This window comes from Ranitomeya variabilis, chromosome 1, assembly GCF_051348905.1.
Source record: "Ranitomeya variabilis isolate aRanVar5 chromosome 1, aRanVar5.hap1, whole genome shotgun sequence".
NCBI classification, from domain to species: Eukaryota; Metazoa; Chordata; class Amphibia; order Anura; family Dendrobatidae; genus Ranitomeya; species Ranitomeya variabilis.
Genome location: NC_135232.1, coordinates 716,875,692 through 716,884,329, shown reverse-complemented (window position 1 = coordinate 716,884,329; position 8,638 = coordinate 716,875,692).

Here is an 8,638-nt window from a genome sequence, read left to right as displayed (position 1 = left end):
GTCTTTGTCTAACAGACTTAGAGAAAACATAGTTAAAATGAGAGAAAACAGAACTAGGGAATGGCAACACACCTAAACTATTCAGCTGGGTGTAGACAGAATCACCCTTAGGTCGGTGTCATAGAAATACATGCAGCCGCACACTCCGGTCCCGGGTGGCGGCTGCAGTACCGGGTATTGACGTGCAAGTAGAAGAAAAATGAACGGCGCAGCTCTGGGGACACGAGGCTAAATCAAACTCCAGGGACACGGGTGCTGATCAGCAGAGATCAAGCAAATATCCAAATTTCACTATGTAAAAAAAAACATGGCATTCACCGTCCCAAGCAAGCATGTCCTTTATTGTGGATACATATACAACAGAGGCAGGGAGGCTTTCAAGTGGGTAATGTACCGGATGATGTCTGTTTTGCACTACATTTGCAAAAAAAAAAAAAAGAGTGGCGGGTATTGAGGCGAGAGAATCGCGTGAGTTTCTCGCATTGCAGTTGCAAGTGTGACACCGGCCTAAGCCAAAGAGATGTATGTATGCTAATGCCAGCACATATTTGGAGGTAAGCTGAGCCAATTATATTGTTACAAGGCATGAATACTAATTACCTACCGTATATAAAGACTGACCGAATTATGTAATAAAGAGAGATCTGCTTTGATAATGAATGCATTAGAGTGGCTCTTCCGTGCCCTTATTTGAATTTTACAATTTAATTTGGAGCAGGCACAACATCTCAAAACGTCCCACATTATGTGACGACGACGCACACAGTCACTCCTGAGCGTGCCAATATTTCAGTTTTTATCTTGGCATACTTGGGCGTTTTTTAAGACAAGGTCATAGTAAGCGTTCTGGGGCTCACGAGTTAGAGAACAGTAGGCGGCCAACACCTCTGCCCACTGCTCCGGCAGCAGTTCTCGCGCTCTGCCACCCTTTCGAACACAGTAAAAAAATGCCTCAACATCATCCCGTGGGGTCATCTTTTGCATCACTCATCTTACCGCCTTCCGAACGTTTGTGTCGTCACCTGGATTTGGGGGAGAGGCTTCCGGCCTCCCATAAACTGCTTCTGCGAGCAACTCTATCTGCTGCTGCTTTTGTCGGTTCTAGTCTTGTTGCTGCTGCTGTTGCTGGAACTGTTGCATAAGCAGCTTACTTGTCTCCTGATGTGCCAGCTGTTCCTGCTGCTGTGTTTTCACAAGATGCCTAATAAACTCCTCCATGCTGTCTGACTTTGCTTCATGGCTCACTGCCAACTTCTCCCAAGACATGCAGGTTATCCACAGCTGTCACACATGCTCCCAGGGGAAGTTGCCTGCACTTCTAGCACTATAGGTACCTTCACACTGAACAACGATAGCGATCCGTGACGTTGCAGCGTCCTGGATAGCGATCTCGTTGTGTTTGACACGCAGCAGCGATCAGGATCCTGCTGTGACATCGGTGGTCGGAGCTAGAAGGCCAGCACCTTATTTTGTCGCTGGATCACCCGCTGACATCGCTGAATCGGTGTGTGTGACGCCGATGCAGCGATGTCTTCACTGGTAACCAGGGTAAACATCGGGTTACTAAGCGCAGGGCCGCACTTAGTAACCCGATGTTTACCTTGGTTACCAGTGTAAATGTAAAAAAAACCAAACACTACATACTTACATTCCGGTGTCTGTCGCGTCCCCCGGCGTCCGCTTCCCTGCACTGTGTCAGCGCCGGCCGGTGACGTCACCGTTCTGCTTTACGGCCGGCGCTTAAACAGTGCAGGGAAGCGGACGCCGGGGGACGCGACAGACACCGGAATGTAAGTATGTAGTGGGTTTTTTTTTTTACATTTACACTGGTAACCAGGGTAAACATCGGGTTACTAAGCGCGGCCCTGCGCTTAGTAACCCGATGTTTACCCTGGTTACCCGGGGACTTCGGCATCGTTGGTCGCTGGAGAGCGGTCTGTGTGACAGCTCTCCAGTGACCACACAACGACGAAACAGCGACGCTGCAGCGATCGGCATCGTTGTCTATATCGCTGCAGCGTTGCTTAATGTGACGGTACCTTAACTGTGGTAGATTGGTTTGCTCAGCTGATCACAGAGATAGACACAGGAACACTGTCTCTTTACATTTTTCTCTGGTTTATTTAGCTACAACATAAATACAGGCTTTCTGGCCTAATGGAAAATAAGACATAACTAATGGCATAATTCGTGTTGTTGCAGCATCTGCCCGCTCAGGAATCAAACAGGAAAAAAATGTTCCAGCTTTCCTTTATCTTCACTCATAGCTCTGGAGTTCACATCTCCAGGCACACCCAACCAGAGGCGTAGCTAGGGTTTTGGTTCAGGGGGAATGAAGCTTCTTAGGGGGCCCCTAACCAGGTAACCTTAATTACAACTCAGTGAAGTACCCAAATAGTGGATGTAGGAGAACCTCAGCAGATGACCGCACAATTGCTGAAAATAATCTCTATGCAAAAACCAACATTGATATTACCGCCATATGATCAATGGTAAATACCAGTATTACAGAACATATAGAGACTACAGCACACTTATAGATGGTGACTTACATCTGATGTTCTTTCTGATGGAATCATTCACTTTTTCCATCTGGCCCACACCGACATGACAACTTCTTCAGCCAGGACTTATCTGCAGAGATTACAACAAAGACACATATGACTTCTCATATTCCAGCCATCACCATCTATTCCCAACAGGAACTGTTACAGAAACTGCTTATACCCCAATGCTGAGCCGCTGTTGCCGTATGTGTCCCTATTACTGCACCTACTGTGTGGTACTATGTGCACTCTAAATTCTAAAGCAACCCTCTAGAATATAGTAATGCCGGATGCAAGTGCCCTAGAAAACACTGCCCACACTTTGTCCACTAGAAACCTAGAAAGTAATATTGCCCTGTGTGTGCTGCTTTGACAGTCATGGTAACGCGAGTTCCCCTATAACAATAAGTGCCCACTTTACATTTAATAATGTCCCGAGTCTCCCCCTGTACAGCTCCCCTATAGACAGTATAATGACCCCTCGCTGTATAGTACTACCCACACAGTATACTGACCCCTTAGTAGCCACCAAACTGTTTAATGGCTCCGACACTGTATGATGGCCCCCTCACTTTAATTTCACCACTGTATGATGACCCCTAGATAGCCTCCATATAGTATAATGCACCAGATAGTTCTCAAAATAGTATAATGCACTCCCCCTTAGGCCTCTATAGTATAATGCATTCCCATGGACATACTCTATTTAGTATAATGCACTCCCCATAGGCAGACTGTATAGAGTATAATGCATCCCCGATAGGCAGACTCTATAGTATTCTGCGCTCCCCATAGGCAGACTCTATATAGTATAATGCACCCCATTAGGCAAACTCTATATTGTATAATGCATCCCCCAAAGGCAGACTCTATATTGTATAAATCACCCCCATAGGCAGACTCTATATAGTGTAATGCACCCCCATAGGCAGACTACTGTATAATGCACCCCATTAGGCAGACTCTATTTAGTATAATGCATTTCCATAGCCACACTCTATATTGTATAATGCACTCCCCATAGGCAGTCTCTATAGTATAATGCACCCCCATAGGCAGACTCTCTAGTATAATGCACCTCCCCCTTATGCAGACTCTATAGTATAATACAGCCCCCCATAGGCAGACTCTTTAGTATAATGCAGCCCCCACAAGCAGACTCTATAGTATAATGCAGCCCCCCACAAGCAAACTTTATAGAGTATAATGCACCCCTCCATAGGCAGACTCTATAGTATAATGCACCCCCCCCATAGGCAGACTATATATTATAATACAGCCCCCCATAGGCAGACTCTTTAGTATAATGCAACCCCACACAAGCAGACTCTATACAGTATAATGCAGCCCCCCTTAGCCAGACTATAGTGTAATGCAGCCCCCACAAGCAAACTCTATAGTATAATACAGCCCCCTGTAGGTACACTCTATAGTAGTGCAAAACAAAACATATAAATATATGTAAGGTATTAGTTGATATTCTGGCCATAATATGCAAGCCGGCAACCCGCGCCAAGGGTCCTTACGTTTTGCCAGTCCTACTCTAACATGAAAAACACAAAAAAAGGAAAAATTCAAGAAAATACACCAAAAACAGGCAGAGATGCTTACCTGTCTGAATGGGCCTCAATACAAATGCACAAGCAGGGTGCAGCGGACGCAAACAAAATAGCAAATGCACAGGTGCAATACCTAATGAAACAGCCAGCCTTCAATCAGGGTTTGGCCGTGTGGTACACCAATGCACTGAGATACATACTCTGCATGTGGCGTGTTCACACAAGGAATGCAAAGCATCTGGCTCCAGCCTATTAATGACGCCCTATGGCGGGCTGCCCAGTGCTAAAATGCATCCTGTGTGAACAGAGGCCACAGTGTACAGAACACTGGCGGTTTCATTAGGTATTGCACCTGTGCATTTGCTATTTTGTTTGGGTCTGCTGCACCCTGCTTGTGCATTTGTATTGAGGCCCATTCAGACAGGTAAGCATCTCTGCCTGTTTTTGGTGTACACTCTATAGTAGGCAGACTCCATAATGCACCCCCACAGGCAGACTATAGTATTATACAACCGCTCCTCCCTGTAGGCAGATTCTATAATGCATCCCCCTAAAGGCAGACTATAGCATAATACAGCCCCCCGTAGGCAGATTCCATAATGCACCCCCCAACACACACACACAGGCAGCCTCTATAGTATAATGCAGCCCCTTAAAAACAATAAATAAATACATATATTCCTCCTCCGAGCGCCCACACATCTCCGGACAGCAGGCACCGAGTAGTGACGTCATCGCGACCCGTCGGCGTCGGTGACGTCAGATGCTGAGAGGGGATGATGGGAGAGGGAGCGTAACATGTAATCTTAAACAACACAAGTCACAATGGTACAGGAGGCGAGAGGACCCTGCCAGCGAGGTCTCACATTCTACAAGGGATGCGTGAGGATACAGTAGGCGAAGGTAGAGCCTGTCGTACAGTGGCTTAGTCCACCAGTGGTTACTGCAGGTTGTAGGCTTGTCGGAAGAGGTAGGTCTTCATGTTTTTTTTTGAAGGTTTCCATGGTAGGCGAGAGTCTGGTATGTTGTGGTAGAGAGTTCCAGAGTAGAGGTGATGCGCAGGAGAAATCTTGTATGCGATTGTGGGAAGAGGAGATAAGAGGTGAGTAGAGAAGGAGATCTTGTGAGGATCGGAGGTTGCGTGCTGGTAGGTACCGGGAGATGAAGTCACCGATGTATGGAGGAGACAGGTTGTGGATGGCTTTATTTGCCATGGTTAGCGTTTTAAACTGGAGTCTTTGGGTAATGGGGAGCCAGTGCAGGGATTGACAGAGGGGAGACGCAGGGGAATAGCAGGGAGACAGGTGGATTAGTCGGGCAGCAGAGTGATGCCCAATATCTTGTCCTGTATATCTGAGCTGGTAGAGATTTACTAGTTTGGACTTAGATTAAAAAAAATCCCCCCAGATAAAGGGATTGATTTTATACTAACTCCAAGCTGGTAAATCTCTACCAGCTGAAATATATTATACAGGACAAGATATTGGGGATCACAGTGTAAACAGCCAATCAGTATGTCTCCAACCACAGGAACATACAGACAATGTGCAGATGGTGTTCAAGGTTGAGATTGAACCCAGGAGCCCAGCAGAGCACCAGAACATCCACTGAGCCACTAAGCTGCTCATTGCAATCTTTGTGGTCTGTGCAGTCTGTGCTTTATCAGATGGAATGATGTGAGAGACAGGAGATGTCTAGACCAGACAATGAACAGACGATGATCAGGAGCTGCTTGATAGCTCAGTGGATGCACTGTAATTTTCCCACGGTCCAGAGTTCACCGCAGTTCAGGCTCTGAGGTAGCGCAGCTTCAGTGACGTCACCGCTAGTCACCGAAGCTCCGCTCCCAGCATCTCATTCACCAATTTCAGCTGGGACGGCCGCATCTAGGCACCGTCCAGGTTGAAAACTGTATATTCCCCAGATATGGATAGCTGCATGGCACACAACGTCGGACAGGTATAGTATATTGTTGTTTTTTTATTTTACTTTTATTACAGGAGATCGAGGGTGTAGTGGAATATGTATATGTATGGATATATGACCAGCAGTAAATAACATGTTTTAGACTGCAGCTCTCACAAAGGTCATGACCTACATTATCCTGAAGAAAAGACAGTCTTAGGCCACTTTCACACTAGTGTCGGACGACGCACGATGAATTGATTCGTTGCGAGGTACCGACGCTAGCAGTGAATGCGCCGCACAACGGGGCAGCGGATGCTGTTTTTCAACGCATCCGCTGCCCCATTGTGAGGTGCGGGGAGGCGGGGGAGGAGTTCCGGCCGCGCATGCGCGGTCGGAAAAGACGGGAACAACGCACCAAAAAACGTTACAAGCAACGTTTTTTGGTGGCGACGGTCCGACGCAACCGTCGCACGATGGTTGCGATGTGTGGCAATGCGTCGCACTGCGTCGCTAATGCAAGTCAATGGAGAAAAAACGCATCCTGCAAGCACTTTTGCAGGATGCGTTTTTTCTACAAAACGACGCATAGCGACGTGCAGTGCACGACGCTAGTGTGAAAGTAGCCTACCTAGTCTCACCCCAGGGGGGGAAGTCCTGAGAACACATAGAATTGGAAACACTTCACACCTTCTAGTACCTTTGTGTAATAATTATAGGGGATAACTCAGGAGACTCTTTGCGTGGAACAAGACAACTACAGGACACAGTTTTATAAGTGGTAAAGTCTATATTATCACACAGTGGTTCAAACAGGTGCAGAGAGAAACTCAAGTCCACAACACTTGGTGCAAATATCAAATGCAGCTCAGCAGTCTATAGGAAACTTCAGAGGAAAATGCAATCACGCAGAAAGTCTATGAAGCACAATTATTCTTGAGGATACTTGACACGAATAAGTCCTTGCTTACTCCAAAACACAGATAGATATGCTTATAAGGCAGTTCAAATAATATCTTAGCTCAATCAGGGAGGTCTGGGTAATAGTCTCAGGTTCTTGCAGAGCAGAAACAGCTTACATGTCCAGCAAATGCAGATGGGAGCAAACACGAGCAGCAGATGAAGGAGGATTACTGGAACTGGTGTATGCAGCAGGAACTCAGAGCAGAGTAGCAGGATAACCCCACAGGTTCACAGGAGCAGGTATATAGCCAGGGAGTCACCAGAGGTCAGGAGCTGGATGCAAGGCAGAATACTCTAGCACAGACTGAAGGCTGGGGTGGAGTTTTATAGCAGGAAGACACAGTGCACATGAGACCAAAGACGCCATCTTGGAAAAGGGCAGTAATGCACAAAAAGGTTTATAAAAAATGTTCAGAGTCCTGACATTACTCCCTCCTTAGAAGCGGCCTCAGGACGATCCTGGACCTGGTTTCTCAGGGAATCTCTGATGAAAACGAGAAATCTTCTGTTAGGCATTGATGTTTTCCACAGGTTCCCAAGAGTCTTCCTCAGGGGGATATCCCTGCCACCTGATCAGATATTGGAGCCGATTCCTGCGAATCCTGGAATCAACAATTTCCTCCACCACAAATTGTTCTTGCCCATCAATCACCACAGGCTGCGGAGGTGGCACAATACGTCCCTGGAAGGTATTAGGAGATACAGGCTTTAGTAAAGATACATGAAAAACTGGGTGTACCTTCATAGTCCTAGGCAGCTTCAGCCGGCAGGCCACAGAGCTCACAATACCGTTGATCTTGAAAGGGCCAATTAATTTCTGTCCAAGTTTTTGTGAAGGAACGTTTAACTTCAGATTCTTAGATGCTAACCACACGGAATCTCCTACCTTAAACATGGGTGCAGGTTTACGGAATCTATCAGCCGATCTCTTATAACGTTCTTGAGCTGTAGTCAGGGATTCCTTCAGAACCTCCAGATTTTGCCTCATCGCAGTCAGCCTTTCCTCCACTGCCGGAACCGGAGAATTAATTGGAGACCTAGGTAAGATACATGGATGATAACCCAGATTGGCAAAGAAAGGTGTAAATTTAGTGGAGGCGCTCTGAGAATTGTTATATGAAAATTCGGCTAACGGCAGCAACTCCAACCAATCATCCTGGAGATGGCTGACATAGCATCTTAGATATTGTTCCAGCGTCTGGTTGGTACGCTCAGTCTGACCATTTGTCTGGGGATGGTAAGCGGAAGAGAGACAGACATTAATATTGAGTGCAGAGCAAAAGCCCTTCCAGAATCTTGAAGTGAACTGCACTCCACGGTCAGAGATGATCTCATCCGGAACACCATGCAACCGAAAGACATTCTGTATAACCAAGTTCACTTTATCTTTAGCTGAGGGTAGGCTGGTGCACGGAACAAAATGAGCAGCTTTAGTCAGGCGATCAACTACTGTCGGGGTCGTAAATGACAATAAACTCTCATTCACCAGTCATTCCAAATTAAACTATAAGCATGTGGTACCGGGTAAGAATGAGTCAGACAGGTAGCTGGTTCAATCTCAGTGCATGCTCGTGGATCCACACATATGTGTGTAACCGTCACAGCAACTGGCTTTATTCTAAAATACACAATACTATATTGAGTGTTAGGGGAAGGCGTGCATTA